This window comes from Zingiber officinale, chromosome 3B, assembly GCF_018446385.1.
Source record: "Zingiber officinale cultivar Zhangliang chromosome 3B, Zo_v1.1, whole genome shotgun sequence".
NCBI classification, from domain to species: Eukaryota; Viridiplantae; Streptophyta; class Magnoliopsida; order Zingiberales; family Zingiberaceae; genus Zingiber; species Zingiber officinale.
The window spans coordinates 117,881,919-117,900,945 of record NC_055991.1 but is presented as its reverse complement, the minus strand read 5'-3'; the positions used below and the strand labels follow the sequence as shown (position 1 = coordinate 117,900,945).

At 39.7% G+C, this 19,027-nt stretch overlaps 1 non-coding gene across 1 annotated transcript; it reads left to right on the top strand.

Annotated features, from left to right (window-relative positions):
- The first annotated feature begins 2,896 nt into the window (after positions 1-2,896).
- On the top strand, positions 2,897-3,006 carry LOC121968858. The gene has a single exon (XR_006108386.1). It is a non-coding gene; the product is annotated as a small nucleolar RNA R71 (small nucleolar RNA).
- Positions 3,007-19,027: the final 16,021 nt, after the last annotated feature.

Sequence of the window (19,027 nt, the reverse complement as noted above, 5' to 3'; positions counted from 1 at the left end):
TGAGAACCGTCTACTCAAGGACGTTATTATACTTAGTTTATTTGGTACCAATACAAGTAAGTATAATAACCAAAAACCAAATTCCTTTATTTATATAGAATATGATACAACAAGTCCAAAATACAATCATCAAATGATTGGCTCTAGGGCTCTAGCTAACACCTTTTTGCCTTTGCCTTTGGATGAAGAAGCCTTTCCTTTGCCTTTGTCTCCTCCCAGTGCATCTCCTTTGCCAGATCCACCGCTTCCTCTTCGAAGTCTTTTCAGGATTTGAGACATGGTATGCAAGGTGTGGAGGTGGATCTTTGAGGATAGAGGAGGAGAAAGAAGAAGGATAGGGGAATTGTTCCTCTCTTTTTGGATTTGGGGCTTGAAGAAAATTTAGATCTAGATCTAGATCTGGGTAAAGATGAGCCGTAGATGTAGATAATGAAAGTTGATGAGGTGTAGTGGGGAAGAAACAAGAGAAAGAGATGGGAATTAGGGTTATTTAGGGTGGTTGGCTGCACACACAGGTAAGGCACGACCGTGTCTTGAAGACACGACCTGGTTGATGGGGTCGTCGCACGACCATGCCTATTGGCACGACTCCTTCTTTCCTCCTCTCGGCCGAGATCGCACGGGTGTGTCAATTGACACGGCCCATGCACTCTTCTCCTCGGGTAGCTTTGCACGGCCGTGCCAGATCCACACGACCGTGTATTATTCCTTCTCTGCAAAGGCCACATGGCCGTGTGGGTTCACACGGCCTGTGACATTTCCTTCTCTGTCAGCTTTGCACGACCGTGTAAGGTCACACGACCGACTTCCTTAAGCATGTAGTGTCTCGCTCTTCTCCTTTTTTGACCCCTCCGACACCCCCATGCCCATGAAACGATCACGGCCAGCTCGTGGAGGCTAATGCTCACCCTGAGAACAAAGATCCAAAAATACTTGATTGAACTAACTAAAAAAAATAAAACAGCAAATGAATAACGAATTAAAATGAAACCCTTGGGTCGCCTCCCAAGAAGCGTTTGTTTTAGGTCTTTAGCTCGACCCCGTATCAATTAATGTGGACTAAACCCATGGAAGCATGACTCTCCTCCTAGGGTTAATGCTCCAGTTTGCTCCCTCAGTTTCGCTCGTGCAGGACAAATATACTTCTTATTTCTTGTTGGGGGCGACCTCTCAAGTTTTACCGAATCATGCATCATGTCCGACGGCCTCCCATGAAAACTGTATTCCTTAGCTTTGTGTATAGTCGACTTGCTAGAATTTCCCTGAAAAGAAGAGATGCAATTAGGAGAATCAGATAAATCGAATTCTAACCTTTCTTTACCGATCTCCAGGGCTAACTTGTGACGTTTCACATTGATGAGGGCTCTAGCGGTGGCAAGGAATGGTCTTCCAAGGATGATTGGGATCTTGGGATCTTCCTCCATATCCAGGACAACAAAATCTGTGGGGATGATACATCCGCCTATCTCTACTGGCACATCTTCTACTATACCCATTGGGTATCTTCACGAATGGTCAGCCAATTGTAGTGCCATAGTAGTAAGTTTAATGTCTGGAGTCCTAGTTTCTTGCGTAACGAGTATGGAAGTAGGCTGACACTCGCTCCCAAGTCGTAGAAAGCCTTGTGTATGATCTCAGAGCTAATTTTACATGGTATAGAAAAACTTCCTTGATCCTGGAGTTTCGGGGGAATGTCTACCGTGAGTAGAGCGCTGCACTTCTCCATCAATGCTACAGTCTCGAAGTCACCCTTCTATCTTCTGTTAGATAGAATACCTTTTAGAAATTTGGTGAACTTCGACATTTGGTGCAGTGCGTCTATTAGAGGTACTTCAATGCATATTTCTTTAATCTTCTTAAGAAATTGGTGGAACTCTTCATCTTTTTAGGATGTTATTAGCTTTTAGGGGAAAGAAATCGTTTGACTTTGTGGGGGAAGTGGAAGAGTCCCTTCAACCTTCTTGGTAATCTCCTCCCTATCCTTGTTCTGAACCAAATTAGGCATTAGAGGAGAGGGCTCTTCTTCTGAATCAATTCCTTTCTGAGCAGTCATTTGGGGATCTCCTAAAGTCTGTCTGCTCCTCAGCTCAATGCGGTTGCAATGTTCCACCGGGTTTATGTCAGGCTTTCCCAGAAATGCTCCCGGTGCTCTTGAAAAAGACTGGGCTATTTGGGCGATTTGACTATCTTGTATCTTTTGATGCTTTTCAGAATTCTCCATTATTTGATTTAATTGCTTGATTTCTTTCTTCTTTTCTTTTTGCTCCAAGAGAGCTTCTTCAAGCATCTTTTCAATTCTGGACAGTTGTGAAGGTTGTTGTTGTTGATAAGTCTGTTGTCCAGGTTGGTAGCTTTATTGCCCAGGTTGGTAGCTTGGCTTTGCTGGTCCTTGATATTGATTGCCCCGGTAAGAAAAATTTGGGTGGTTCCTCCACACAGAGTTATATGTGTCAGAGTAGGGATTGTTTTTCCTTTGGTTATAACTAACTATCGCATCACATTGCTCAAGTTGGTTTATTTGTGCTTGTATTGACCCTAGGGGACAAGTATCTTGAGCATGATCTGAACTTCCGTAAGTTTCGTACACACACACTATTACACTGGCTATTTTGTTCCCCATGATCTTAAGCTTCTTAGTTACAGCATCCAGCCTTGCAGACATGAGCGTGACTGCATCCACGTCAAATTTTCCTGATGCCTTTATTGGATCCCAGAGAAGGAACCTCCAGATCTTTCAGTTGCCCATTGATGATGGTTCTGGGCCACATTCTCTATGATATCTTCAGCTTCATCAAGACTCTTGTTCATTAATGCTCCTCCTGCCACAGAATCGAGGGATACCTTCGTGTGATAGTTGATTCCATTGTAGAACGTGTGTAACACCAACCACTTCTCGAGGCCATGATGGGGGCACTATCTCAATATACTCTTGAATCTGTCCTATGCTTCGAATAATGATTCTAAGTCTGTCTGTTTGAAGCTTGCAATTAAATTCCTCATGTGCGCAGTTTTACTCGGCGGGTAAAATTTGTCCAGAAATTTCTGCTCACACTGCTCCCAAGATGCAATGCTGTTTGATGGTAAAGAATTAAGCCACTGCTTGGCTCCATCTTTCAGGGAAAATCCAAAAAGAAGTAACCTTACTGTTTCTGGAGGGACCCCGTTCACTTTCATAGTACTATAGATCTCGTAGAAGAGCTCCAAGTGATGATTGGGATCATCATGCGGTCCTCTGCCAAATTGATTTTGCTGGACCATGTGGATTACTGCAGGCTTGATTTTGAAATTGTTGGCTTCAATTGGTGGTCGAGTGATACTAGACCGAACCCCTCGTGCCTAAGGTGCTGCATAGTCCTTCAAAAGCTTGTCATCTATTTTGGAAGTTTCTTGTTCTATTTGGAGTTTTTGTAATTTCTTATCCTTAGAAAAGTTCTATCAATTTCTGGATCGAACGGTAGAAGTTTCCCTGAAAGATTAGCTCTTCGCATACAAGATTAAGAAATTGAATAATCCAAGTGTAGAATAAAAAAAAGAGTTAAAATATAATTTTTTTTTGTAAATAAAAATGCAGAAAATAAAGTGAAATAAAGAAAAACAAAGTCTAGTCTAATCCAATATTATTATCACTAATGTTATAGATGCAGTCCCCGACAACGGCGCTAAAAACTTGTTACGCTTCCGCAAGTGCACGGATACGTCGTCAGTAATAAAAGATTATCGATCCCACGAGAACTGGTTATAAGCACTAGCGATTGTTCACGTAGAATTAGCTAAACTACCGATGGTTGTAAGTGAACTATTTCTTAAGAAGAAAAGAGCTTTGGAAGTAGATGTGAGAACTAGCGAAAGAGAGTGTTTTACTTGGTTTGGGAAGAGCTCTAGAAGTTTGATTTCATTGTGGTGGTAACTAATATATCATGTTCTATCCTTTCCTCATTGTCAATCAACATGTACTTTTCAGAAGTTAAAGCTACTACACTTAAGCACTAAACAGAGAAGATCGCTGTGAAATCCTGTTACGGTTAACCCCTGTCACTAGGGCGCTTTGGTAGATCACAAGAATGCAACCCTGATCGGTATCATTAAGGATAGAGATAGGGGTTTAGTTTGGGTTCTTACTTCCTTGTGGAGGAATGACCTCTTCTTTCAAGGGAGTATCCTAGATGTCCATGAACGGGTTACCCCTGTTACTAGGGCCCCTCAGGTATATGATCTAAGATCCTCTTTTTACATTATCAATCCCTACACAATCAATTAATAGGACATGGTAATCTAAGCAAACGAGTCTCATGTATATTAAATAGAAACAAGATAAGCAAAATCATTCAATGAGTAAAAGCATAAGCATGAGCCTTACATCATAACTTATCCACAACCACTCCCTGATCCTAGAACAAGGAATCTACTCCATAGACGTAGGGGAAAAAAAATCTAAAGACACAGTATAATTAAACATTCAATCCTCAAACAAGAAGAGAGAGGAAATATAGATGCTTATCCAATGACGTCGAGTGATCTTCGGATCCAATCCTTTGTTTCTGGAGTTGATGCGGTGATGAAGGTGATCTCGGATCATCGAACAGAGGTTCGGGATGGCGTGGAACGACTCCAAGGTGTATCTCTCTCTGACGGCTCACCTCCTCCTCGGGGAAAGGGTTAAGAGTCCTTTTATAGGCTAGGGCACGAGTGCCGCACGACCCGTGCCACGACTGTGCTGTTGGGATGTATACTAAAAACCTAGCTTTTATATAAACATTTATTTTAAAATAAGAATCACATTAGTCAAATGTCTGCGTTTATGTTAAATGCAGTTGTCCATTTAATTTGTACTGTAAATAACATGGTGTATAGTGTCATACAGAAGATCATGTTATCAGTTCCTTATAAATTATAAATAGTAGCTCACAACCAAGATAGAATGGGACAAACCATTAGAGTGGCTGTAGTGTAATTTGGTTTTAGTTTATCTTAACTATAAAATTATACTAGTACACTATGTGTGTATTGAGTAGGACCATTTGAGGTTGTTTCTTTTTATACTAACTACATAAAAGGACAAGGCCTCAGTTATTATGGATGTGCGTACTCTTAATCACGATATAATAACAAACACGTATACTTAATATTTATTTCTTTAAATTATCAATGGGTGAGATTTAGTTCATTAAATCAATAGACCCGATAAGTTGGGAAATGATATTATTTATATGGCGTGTTGTTGATTATAGAACGAAACTGTGCCCTAATGATTTAGGTTGATGATGCCCCTTTGAGGAGCTCATAAGGTGTAACGACCCAATTTTCCCTATTTCAAGTTTTAAAAGTCCATAAAAATATTTGAAAATACTTTTAAAATATTCTAGAGATTTTTAGGAATTTTTAGAGTATTTTTACGTAATTTTTGGAGGTTGTTTAGTATGTTTACAAAAAGAAAGAAGTTTTGACCAAAAATGTGGAAGTTGAGACTCGAACCTAAGACCTCCGGCCAAACTCGACTTAACCGAACGCAGCCAACCAACTGGCCTGCGCGTGATTTGTTAACTAAGTAGCGAGATGTATTTAAGTTATTGTAAAGGGCAAAAATAAAATCTAGGTTATAAAGGGTTAAGTGTTTTTCCCGTGACCTAATCCCATCTCTTCTCCCTTCTTCCATCCCGTGCGTGCGCCGATTCTGCCCGAGCGAAGGAAAAACGAAGCCAGCTTTGTCTCCGACGGGCGACCGAAGGGGATTTCCACGAGCTCTTGCGGAACCGAGCTCTCCTCGTCAAGGAGAACATGTGGAAAGGAAGGAATCACTGAGATCTTCACCTTCTCTGAACCCTAGAAGCTTTAGAGTTCTCTTCTCCGGTTGTAAGTCCAAGAGCAGCGAGGTGAGTCGCTACTCACTTGCAGTGGGATAGTTTCGGGTTCTTTTCCTTTTGTTTCAAATTTTTCTTTGTGAAGATTGTGGGTTAGGGCTTACTGACATGAGATTTCTAAGGAAGAGGGAAAGGGTTTTTGATTGGATTAGATTCTGAACTATGCTTATTATTGTGTTCCGAATTTGTTCTGCTTTGTTCTGAAGTTTGCTGCCATGTTGTTCCCTTTTTGGTTAGGGTTCTGTATTATTGAAGTTTTAGTAGCATGTATTCTTGGTTTGCTTTCTGTTAAGTTCTGTGGCAGCAAGAATTAGTATCCTGTTGCTAGATATGGGATTTGATTTTGGAACGAAACAAGCTTTATATAGGTTCCAAGTTTCCAACAGGTTTAGTTTGGTTTTCTTTAGGAAAGGGGCACCAACAGTCCCATTTCTCTGTGGTATTTGCAGTAGTTAAGAGTAGCTCCAATTGTAGTAGTGAACAACCTCCTTCTTTGTGCATTTTTGCAGACAAGAACAACTCCATTTGGAGCTTAGAACAGCCCCCTTTGGAGCTTATTCCAGTTCAAGTTTTCTTTGTGTTCACTGCAGAAACGTACAACTTTATTAGAGCATAGGACAACCTTTCTTTTTGATAATTCAGCAAGTTTAATTTTTAAAGTTTCAATTCAGCAAGCTTGATTCCTTTATTTCACAATTTATTGTGCAGAATGGTTGCTAGGGATTTAGCTGAGTAGTTAGTGAGCATCGAGCTTAAGTAGAAGCAATATCCATTTTTCTCTAGCTCATTAGGCATGATTTTGGAATAGAATTCAGCCTAGTTTTCTTAGGTGCATATGTGCCTCAATAGTTCCCTCTCGAGGTAGGAATGTTTACAGAATGAAAAGAATGATTAAGCATTGTAGAACAGAATCTTGTTAAGCATTGTAGTGCAGAATTTTGTAACATTCACAGCGCAGATTTGTATTAGTCTTATATGCAGATTTTCAAGTTTTCATTTGCTATTATTGAGCATGTGCAGTTTTTAATTGCTATGAGTTGAGCATGATCAGATTTCTTTATTACTAGATACACATGAGCAATTTCTTTAGTTTTTATTTGCTATTTTAATAAGCATGAACAACCATGTATTCTAGTGGAAAAATAAGAGTTCTATCAAATTCTTTTAGAAGCATTGACAAGTAAAAAGAAAGAAAAGGCCAAGGCCTTAAGTAAATCCCAAAGTCAAGACTTAAGGGATTTTGACACACAAGATGCTATTAAAATGCCAAGGCATTTAAAGAAGAAGTAATTAAGATAATAAGTATTTTACTTTTAAGAAGAGGCTAGTACCCGACTTCCAAGGTTGTCGTTAAACAAATCCAGGTGTCCAATTCCAAGGTCTTGGCCCTGGTAGACCAAGGTCTGCTCTTTTAGGATTGGTGGCTCGCTACCCCAACCTATTAGGGAACGCGCATAAAATGGTACTATGCCTAGGCCCAAGAGAAGTTGATTACTATTTTGAAGTATTAAAAGTATAAGCTTTTGAACAAGTAAAATAAGTTTCACATCAGTATAAAAGTATTAAAAAAAAAAGTTTCACATAAGTATTAAAGAATAAGTCTTTAAGCAAGTGAAATGAGATACATAAGGTGTTTAGAATTCAGTAAGTTATGTTATTTATGCAAGCATTATAGTATAGACTTGCCTTACATGTTTAGCCTTTCAGTATGTTTCTTTACTAATAGAAGAGCATGAGCTAGTTTACTGTTCTTTGCTATTTTTGAGCATGATTAGCTATACATGTTTAGTATTTCAGTTAGTATGATTCCTTTGCTATGTATGAGCATGAGTAGCTTTACATGTTAGCATTCAGTTTTAGCATGTTTTTATTTATATACATGCATATCGAGATTTTGTGAGTTAGATAGCGCTCACTAAGCATTTTGCTTATAGTTTGCATTCCTCCTACTACAGATAAAGAAAAAGGAAAGCTAATATGAAGGAAGGCGACAAGGAGGTGCAAGAGGGGTGTGTGATGTCTGCACTATGGAAGTCCTGGGGATCCTTGCGAATAAAATAAATTATGATTTGTTTCTTTGAGTTAATTAAGTCTTTATGTGTTAAGGAAATTTGATAACTGTTTATAAGGACACTTAATACTGTATTTGCTATTCAGTTGTGGTTATGGATTAGTTTTCCTTTATTGTTGCTGAGTTAAAATTATTATACTGCGTGGTTGATTGTTATGTGTTCCAGCCGCTTGTGGCTGAGTATATATATTGCATGTATTGTTGAATATGGTCACCGGTACAGGGGAGACTCTGCCGAAATTTTTTGGTAGGGTTTCCATGTGATTTTTAATCATACCGGTTAAGTAGAGTTAGTAGTTAAGTAACCGTCATCCTTAGAGAGTAGCAGTAGTAAGAAGGGTGGTCGTTACAGTTGGTATCAGAGCAGTTCCCATTCTCCAGCATCACACATCAGCATCATCCTTGCCGTCTTCTAGTAAGAAAGTATTTAAGTTTTCTTTCTTATGCTTTCTTTATTATTTGCAGTATAGAGTATTTGCTTGTATGTGCTTTAGTAAGATAAAAGTTTGTTTCTCTTTTATTCATATACCTAAGTTTGGTTAGAAAAGATAAAGAATATATCAAGTCTTTCTTTTCTTTGCATAATTAGATGTCAAGAAGAGGACATCCCCGTACCGCTCGTACTGAGGGTCGAGCTCAGGAGAACGAAGAGCCCAGAGCAGCTAAACCAAATCTCTCTGAAGTTGTTGCTCAACTCCAGAGACAAGTAGCAGAGCAGCAGCAAGTGATCGTCAATCTGATGGCGAATTAGCAGCCAGTCCCTCCCACTCCTCCAACCATTAATGTGGAGACTCCAGTGGTGACTGAGGTTCCACCAGCTGCCTTGGAAGTCCCCACAGCACTTAGAAGACAAGAAGCATATCTGATACAGTGGCTGAAACTAAAGCCAGAGAGTTTCTCAGGCACGACTGAGCCCTGGGATGCTCAGGCTTGGTTCAAGACACTGGAAAGCACCATGGAGCTTCTTGACTGGCCAGAAGTCGAGAAGGTCAAGTGTGCCTCATTCTGCCTATCTGGAGATGCTCGTATGTGGTGGGAGAGAGTTAAAAGCAAGAGAGCAGTTAATCAGATGAGCTGGGCTGACTTTGAAGCAGAGTTTTATGAAGAATTCTTCCGTCAGCGGATAAGCATTATGAGGAGTTCATAGAATTCAGACAAGGTGACCTGTCAGTGGAAGAAGCAGTAAAGAAATTTAATAGGCTAGCTCGTCTCTGCCCAGAGCTAGTAAGCACAGAGAAGGAACGAGTCAGACTGATGCTCAGGATGCTGAGGCCAGTGATAGCACTTAATGTGAGTAGTGGAGCTCATCAGCCTCAGACTGGCGAAGAGCTGGTCAGCAGAGCATTAGTTGCTGAGCACTATCTGGACAGTATCAGAGCACAACGAGTGCAGCAAAAGTCAGTCAAGATCGAAGACAAGACAGCTGGGAGTCAGAAACCTCAGGCAAATAAGCAGAACTGGAAAGGCAAGGGTAACAAAAGAAAGCAGTGGAACTCAGGAGGTAACCAGAAAGGAGGACCAGCAAATAAGCAGACCAAGATCCCTCTCTGTCCTAAATGTGGGAGAACACATCCAGGAGCTTGTCTTTTGGGTAAGACTGGATGCTATTCATGTGGGCAAGAAGGACACATGGCTAAAGAATGCCCTAACAAGCTCAAAGCACCTCAGTTACAGCCAATACAATACGGAGGCAAACCTCAGCTACATTATATGCCTGCAACTCTGGAAGGACCTCAGATCAGTCAAGGAAGGTTGGAAGCCCCACAAGTTCCAGCCAGTGCCAGAGTATTCTCCCTCACCAAAGAAGAAGCTGCTAGTGCCTCGATGGTCGTAACAGGTCAAGTAGTTATTTTTCAGCATTTAGCTACTGCACTATTTGATACTGGAGTGACCCATTCTTTTGTATCAGTACCCTTTGCCAAAGAATTACAGGTACCTACAGAAAACATGAACTCCAAGTTCCTGACGACCCTACCTTCTGGGGAAGTCATGAAATCCAACCAGTGGCTTCGGGCTGTACCAGTCAGAATTTCAGACCGTGAGCTATGTGTAAATCTGGTGGTCCTCACCATGCAGGATTTTGATATCATTTTGGGTATGAATTTCCTCAGCAAGTACAGTGCTTTAGTGGACTGTCACAGAAGGAAAGTGATCTTTAGTCCAGAAGGTGAACCATCCTTTGAGTTCACAAGGGTGCCGAAGAGGAAGACCCAGAAGTTCCTCTTTTCTCTCACAGCTCACCAGATGTTAGCTAAAGGGTGTGCTGGTTTTCTTGCGCACATTGTGAGTATAGAAGAACAAGAAAGACCCAAGCAGGAGGAAGTTCGGGTAGTCTGTGAGTATCCAGAGGTATTCCCAGAAGAGCTACCTAGACTACCTCCCAACAGAGAAGTGGAGTTTGAGATTGAACTGGTTCCTGGTACCGGTCCAATTTCAAAAGCTCCATACCGCATGTCTCTAGTAGAGCTGAAAGAACTACAGGAACAACTTCAGGAGCTGCTTGACAAAGGCTTCATCCGCCCTAGTCATTCACCATGGGGAGCTCCCGTGTTGTTCGTCAAGAAGAAGGACGGATCTATGCGGATGTGCATAGATTATAGAGCTTTGAATCAAGTGACCATCAAGAACAAGTACCCCCTCCCAAGGATCGACGACCTATTTTATCAGTTGAGAGGGGCGACAGTATTCTCAAAGATAGACCTGCATTCTAGGTACCATCAGCTAAAAGTGAAAGAAAGAGACATGCCCAGGACGACTTTCAGGACCAGATACGGACACTACGAGTTCGTAGTCATGCCTTTTGGTGTGACTAATGCACCTGCAATTTTCATGGACCTGATGAACAGAGTGTTCAGAGAATACCTTGATAAATTTGTCATTGTGTTCATCGACGACATTCTAATCTATTCCAGAACCCCAGAGGAGCATGACACGCACTTGAGGATAGTACTGCAGACTCTTCAGCAAAAGCAGCTTTACGCTAAATTCTCAAAGGGTGAGTTCTGGTTAGATCAGGTGGCATTTCTAGGTCACATAATTTCTAGAGAAGGCATCCAAGTGGATCCAGCCAAAATAGAAGCAGTCAATAACTGGAGCAGACCCAAGAACGCCAGGGAGATCAGAAGCTTCCTTGGTTTAGCTGGGTACTATAGGAAATTCGTGGAGGACTTTTCCAGAATAGCCTCTCCACTAACAGCCCTCACCAGAAAGAACAAGAAGTTTGAAAGGTCAGATAAATGTGAGCAGAGTTTCCAAGAGCTCAAGAAGAGACTGACCAGTGCTCCTATTCTGACTGTTCCAGAAAGTGACAGGAGTTTTGACATCTACAGTGATGCTTCCAAGATGGGCTTAGGAGCTGTACTCATGCAGGAAGGAAAAGTGATAGCTTATGCTTCCAGACAACTCAAAGACTATGAGAAGAATTACCCCACTCATGATCTTGAGCTGGCAGCTGTGGTCTTTGCACTAAAACTTTGGCGACATTATTTGTATGGCGTTCAGTGTAGAATTTTCACGGACCATCAGAGTCTTAAGTACTTTTTCACTCAGAAGGACTTAAACATGAGACAGCGTAGGTGGCTAGAGTTAGTCAAAGATTATGACTGTGAAATCCTCTACCACCCAGGCAAAGCTAACAAAGTGGCAGATGCACTAAGTAGAAAATCCAGTGCATCCCTGATGTCTTTGTCATCATTAGCCCTACCACTGCAGAAGGAGTTGACAGATTTTGGAATGGAAATTATTTATGGGCAACTCTCTACATTGACCTTAGAGTCTACCTTGCTTGAGGATATACAGAGAAAGCAAAGTGAAGATCCAAATATCTAGAAGATTAAGCAAGGGATACAGAAAGAAGAAAATTCAGAGTTTCGAGTATCAGACAGTGAAATTCTTTATCAGGGGAGCCGCTTGTGTGTCCCCAATGATGAAGAGCTGAGAAAGAAAATTTTAGAAGAAGCTCATAGTACACCTTACTCCATGCATCCTGGTTCTACCAAGATGTATCAAGATGTGAAACAGAGATTCTGGTGGTCTGGACTCAAAAGAGATGTAGTTAAATATGTCAGTACCTGCCTGACATGTCAGAGGGTCAAAGCAGAGGAGTTCTACAACCTCTTCCTATACCAGAGTGGAAGTGGGAAGACATATCCATGGACTTCATAACAGGTCTCCCAAGAACCACAAATGGATATGATGCGATATGGGTGATAGTGGACAGATTGACCAAGTCTGCTCATTTTCTAGCCATCAAGGTGTCCCACTCTATAGAGCAGTTGGCACAGCTATATGTTAAAGAGGTGATCAGACTTCACGGAGTTCCTAAATCTATTGTTTCTGATAGAGATGGGCGCTTCACCTCTCACTTTTGGGAGTGTGTTCAGACTGCACTAGGCACCAAACTCAAGTTCAGCATAGCCTTCCATCCTCATACTGATGGACAGACAGAGCGAGTAAATCAGATTCTAGAAGATATGCTCAGAGCTTGTGCACTAGATTTTAAAGGAAGTTGGTGCAAGTATCTATGCTTAGCTGAATTTGCCTACAACAATAGCTATCAGGCCACCATTAAGATGGCACCTTATGAGGCACTGTATGGCAGGAAGTGCAGATCACCCATATGCTGGCAAGAAGTAGGAGAGAGAAAAGAAATGGAAGTAGAACTGGGCATTCAGACAGAACTGATAGATGAGACTACTCAGGCTATCCAGAAGATCAGACAGAGGATTAAGACTGCCCAGAGTAGACAGAAGAGTTATGCTGACACACGCCGTAGGCCACTTGAATTCCAAGTAGGGGATTCAGTCTTTCTCAAGGTCGCTCCTATGAAGGGAGTGATGAGATTTGGCAAGAAGGGCAAATTAAGTCCTCGTTATGTAGGACCTTATCTGATCGTAGAAAGGATTGGGAAAGTAGCTTACAAGCTGGACTTACCACAAGACATGTCAGCAATACATAATATATTTCATGTCTCCATGCTAAAGAAGTGTCTTCATGACCCCAGCCAAGTGATTCAGCCTCAGACAGTGCAGATCCAAGAGGATCTTAGCTACGAGAGCAGATCTACACAGATAGTGGACAGAGCAGTCAAGAGATTGAGAAACAAAGAAGTACCACTAGTGAAGGTCGTCTGGCAGAACCAGAAGCACGAGAAAATCACTTGGGAGCGGGAGGACAGTATGAGACAGAAGTATCCAGAGCTATTCTAAGTTCGAGGACGAACTTTTTATAAGTTATGGGGGATTGTAACGACCCAATTTTCCCTATTTCAAGTTTTAAAAGTCCATAAAAATATTTGGAAATGCTTTTAAAATATTCTAGAGATTTTTAGGAATTTTTAGAGTATTTTTACGTAATTTTTGGAGGTTGTTTAGTATGTTTACAAAAAGAAAGAAGTTTTGACCAAAAATGTGGAAGTTGAGACTCGAACCCAAGACCTCCGGCCGAACTCGACTTAACCGAACGCAGCCAACCAACTGGCCTGTGCGTGATTTGTTAACTAAGTATGTAGCGAGATGTATTTAAGTTATTGTAAAGGGCAAAAATAAAACCTAGGTTATAAAGGGTTAAGTGTTTTTCCCGTGACCTAATCCCATCTCTTCTCCCTTCTTCCATCCCGTGCGTGCGCCGATTCTGCCCGAGCGAAGGAAAAATGAAGCCAGCTTCGTCTCCGACGGTCGGCCGAAGGGGATTTCCACAAGCTCTTGCGGAACCGAGCTCTCCTCGTCAAGGAGAACACGCAGAAAGGAAGGAATCATCGAGATCTTCACCTTCTCCGAACCCTAGAAGCTTTAGAGTTCTCTTCTCCGGTTGTAAGTCCAAGAGCAGCGAGGTGAGTCGCTACTCACTTGCAGTGGGATAGTTCCGGGTTCTTTTCCTTTTGTTTCGAATTTATCTTTGTGAAGATTGTGGGTTAGGGCTTACTGTCGTGAGATTTCTAAGGAAGAGGGAAAGGGTTTTTGATTGGATTAGATTTTGAACTATGCTTATTATTGTGTTCCGAATTTGTTCTGCTTTGTTCTGAAGTTTGCTGCCATGTTGTTTCCTTTTTGGTTAGGGTTCTGTATTATTGAAGTTTTAGTAGCATGTATTCTTGGTTTCCTTTCTGTTAAGTTCTATGGCAGCAAGAATTAGTATACTGTTGCTAGATATGGGATTTGATTTTGGAACGAAACAAGCTTTATATAGGTTCCAAGTTTCCAACAGGTTTAGTTTGGTTTGCGTTAGGAAAGGGGCACCAACAGTCCCATTTCTCTGTGGTATTTGCAATAGTTAAGAGTAGCTCCAAATGTAGTAGCGAACAACCTCCTTCTTTGTGCATTTTTGCAGACAAGAACAACTCCATTTGGAGCTTAGAACAACCCCCTTTGGAGCTTATTCCAGTTCAACTTTTCTTTGTGTTCCCTGCAGAAACGTACAACTCTATTAGAGCATAGGACAACCTTTCTTTTTGATAATTCAGCAAGTTTAATTTTTAAAGTTTCAATTCAGTAAGCTTGATTCCTTTATTTCGTAATTTATTGTGCAGAATGGTTGCTAGGGATTTAGCTGAGTAGTTAGTGAGCATCGAGCTTAAGTAGAAGCAATAGCCATTTTTCTCTAGCTCATTAGGCATGATTTTGGTATAGAATTCAGCCTAGTTTTCTTAGGTGCATATGTGCCTCAATAGTTCCCTCTCGAGGTAGGAATGTTTACAGAATGAAAAGAATGATTAAGCATTGTAGAACAGAATCTTGTTAAGCATTGTAGTGCAGAATTTTGTAACATTCACAGCGCAGATTTGTATTAGTCTTATATGCAGATTTTCTAGTTTTCATTTTCTATTATTGAGCATGTGCAGTTTTTAATTGCTATGAGTTGAACATGATCAGTTTTCTTTATTACTAGATACACATGAGCAGTTTCTTTAGTTTTTATTTGCTATTTTAATAAGCATGAACAACCGTGTATTCTAGTGGGAAAATAAGAGTTCTATCAAATTCTTTTAGAAGCATTAACAAGTAAAAAGAAAGAAAAGGCCAAGGCCTTAAGTAAATCCCAAAGTCAAGACTTTAGGGATTTTGGCACACAAGATGCTATTAAAATGCCAAGGCATTTAAAGAAGAAGTAATTAAGATAATAAGTATTTTACTTTTAAGAAGAGGCTAGTACCCGACTTCCAAGGTTGTCGTTAAACAAATCCAGGTGTCCAATTCCAAGGTCTTGGCCCTGGTAGACCAAGGTATGCTCTTTTAGGATTGGTGGCTTGCTACCCCAACCTATTAGGGAACGCGCATAAAATGGTACTATGGTTGGGCCCAAGAGAAGTTGATTACTATTTTGAAGTATTAAAAGTATAAGCTTTTGAACAAGTAAAATAAGTTTCACATCAGTATAAAAGTATTAAAAAAAAATAAGTTTCACATAAGTTTTAAAGAATAAGTCTTTAAGCAAGTGAAATGAGATACAGAAGGTGTTTAGAATTCAGTAAGTTAAGTTCTTTATGCAAGCATGATAGTATAGACTTGCCTTACATGTTTAGCCTTTCAGAATGTTTCTTTACTAATAGAAGAGCATGAGCTAGTTTTCTGTTCTTTGCTATTTATGAGCATGATTAGCTATACATGTTTAGTATTTCAGTTAGTATGATTCCTTTGCTATGTATGAGCATGAGTAGCTTTACATGTTAGCATTCAGTTTTAGCATGTTTTTATTTATATACATGCATATCGAGATTTTGTGAGTTAGATAGCGCTCACTAAGCATTTTGCTTATAGTTTGCATTCCTCCTACTGCAGATAAAGAAAAAGGAAAGCTAATATGAAGGAAGGCGACAAGGAGGTGCAAGAGGGGTGTGTGATGTCTGCACTATGGAAGTCCTAGGGATCCTTGCGAATAAAATAAATTATGATTTGTTTCTTTGAGTTAATTAAGTCTTTATGTGTTAAGGAAATTTGATAACTATTTATAAGGACACTTAATACTGTATTTTCTATTCAGTTGTGGTTATGGATTAGTTTTCCTTTATTGTTGCTGAGTTAAAATTATTATACTGCGTGGTTGATTGTTTTGTGTTCCAGCCGCTTGTGGCTGAGTATATATATTGCATGTATTGTTGAATATGGTCACCGGTACAGGGGAGACTCTGTCGAAATTTTTTGGTAGGGTTTCCATGTGATTTTTAATCATATCGGTTAAGTAGAGTTAGTAGTTAAGTAACGGTCATCCTTAGAGAGTAGTAGTAGTAAGAAGGGTGGTCGTTACATAAGGATTGTCATGTAAACCCTGTAGGTGGACATAGTCCGACATGACAATAAGGTTGAGTGGTACTACTCTTGGAGCTAAACATTAATTAAGTGAGTTGCCAGTAACTCATTTAATTAATGGACATTAAATATCTTAAACACAGGGAGATTGCACATTCATGATAAGAAGGAGCTGATATTGTAATATGGGATTGGTGCGGTAGTGCAATAATAACTCTTTAGTGGTATGAGTTATTATTGATGAACTTGAGTTGAGTTTTCGGGGTGAACACATGAAGCTTAAGCTCATCGGGAGACCAAAACTAATTCCTTCTCTCGGTCCCTATTATAGCCTTTTTATATAAAGCCTTACATCCACCTAAAGCCCACTCCTTACCCAAGTTATGGGCTGGCCAAGCCTTGCTTGCAAGGGGTCGGCCAAGCATTATTTGGGGCCAAGAGGTAGCTGGCCCAAGCATATCTTAGTGTCCAAGATGTGGCCGGCCACATATGAATAGAAAAGGAAGTTTTATTTTTGTTAAAAATCTTTCCTTTATAGCCATCCACAAAAGGATTTAAAAGAAATATTTTAATCATAAAACTTTCTTTTTTTAGGTCGGTCACAAAAGGAAATAAAAGAGAGTTTTTATTTTGTTAAAAACTTTCCTTTTATGATGCTATCCACATGATTTTAAAAGAGAATTTTAAAATTTTAAAATATTTCCTTTTATAGCTTTCTACAAAGGATTAAAAGAGAGATTTGATATCTTTCCTTATTTGTAGTTATCTATAATATTTAAAAGAAAGATTTTAATTTTTGATAAAACTTTTTTTTTGTAACCATGATTTAAAAGGAGTTTTATTTTTAAATATTTTCTTTTATAGACATCCACAAAAGGATTTAAAAGGGAAGATTTTAATTTTATAAAACATGCCTTTTATAGATATTCACAAAAGGGATTTTAAAAGGAAGATTTTAATTTTTGTTTAAAATCTTTCCTTATTTGGACATGATGTGGTCGGCCATGTAAAGGAATAAAAGGAAGTTTTAATTAAAACTTTCCTTTTTTACATTCACAAGATTATAAAAGAGAGGTAGAGGGTGCCTTCATGAAGTACTACATCTCTTGTTCCTCTTCTCTTTTCCTTAGTGGCCAGCCCTCTTCTTTCTCTCTTCATCTTTTGTTTTCTCTCTTTGAGGCCGGCGACATCAAGCTTGGTTTTCTCTTGGTGGCCGGTTACTTGAAGGAGAAGAAGAAGAGAAGGAAGCTCTCTTGTCTAGCATCCCTTGGAGGTTAGTTGGTGGCTGAAACTTGGAAGCAAAGGAAGAAACTTGGGTGGATTTCATCTTGGTAGATTGTCACCCACACGACGTCCAAGATGAGGAGAGGAATACAACAGAAGATCAAGAGGTCTATAAGCTACAAAGAAAGGTATAACTAGTTACTTGTTTCCACATCATAACTAGTTCATCTTCTTTGTATAGATCTTGAAAAATCAAACACAAGAGTTATTGATTTTAGGTTATCGTTTTTGTTATCGATTTTGTGTTTTGATTTCATGTTTTGATATTATGCTTCTATTGAGGTCTCTGTAGTTAAACCTAGTTTACCATAAGAAGTTTAAATATCCGATTTCTTTGAAAGACTTTGTCTAGGAAGTGATGAATGATCCCATACCCAAGAAGGCCTAGTGCCTCGCCATGTTTAACCTGGAAGCCGATCTTCGAAATAGATATTTAATCAATTTCTGTAATATGATTTAATTTATGAAGAACACATCAGTTAAACTTGGAGTAAGAATGTTAAGTTTCATTTCCAATCCAAGTTTAACTTCTGAAGGACAACTTGGATTAATAATGTTAAGCATCATTTGCAATCCAAGTTTGACTTCAGTAGAGCACATGGGTAGCTAGGAAAAGTTCTGTGTTTGTACAAAATTTTTGTACAGGGGAACAGAACGGGATCCAGGTGTAGCAACCAACAATTAGTATCAGAGCGAGGTTTATGCCTCTGTGTGTTTGGTTTTAGTTTAATTATGCACATGTCATACATAATTTAGGCATGATAATAGTAGGATGTGCAAATAGATTAACTCTATGGTTGCAGGCTCCAACTATTATGGCCCTATGTGATTTGTGTGTGATTGGACCCTCGGACATGTCGAGGGTATTTTATGTGTGTGCATGATTGCAATATTAAATATAGCAGGAGCTGTATTAGTTATTAGGATTTTATATTTTGTTCGATCTAGATTATATGTACATTCCCTTGTGGAATATAGGATCGATAAATGTAAAATTTTATTTTTGTCATGGATCGTATCCTTGCGAGGCGTGTGCTATTTGAGGGCCAGAGGTGCAGCAGAAAAGGAAGCTCGATGGTCACGACGACATGAGCCCTAGGGCTGGCAGCTAGGGTTGACGACTGCTAGGGCTGGCAGCACACGGAGGACAGTGATGGAAGAGACCATAATAGTTGAAAAATTATTTTTCCATATTTATTGCTTTTTATTTGTTGTGATGTGTGTGTGTGCATATGATGTGTGCTTGCATGTTAAAATTCCTCATCTTAAATAACTAAGTGGGAGAGAGATTTTTAAATAAATTCCATGGTCTCCATTACTGGTTTGTAAGTGATGCAAACAAACTTGCGTGTTGGCTCTAAGTGCCTTCCTCCACATCGGATGAGTTTGTTTGCGGATCACTAGATCAAACTTCCTTTATGGATGATTATAGGAAATTATTTAGGTTCGTGTGATCTTCTCCATCTGAAGGGGCACTATCCTATTTAATGGACTAAGTATCAAGTAATGATATATATTTAGGTGCATTTAATAATATCCTCCCATCGGAGTCACTGCTATTATTTGTGTGA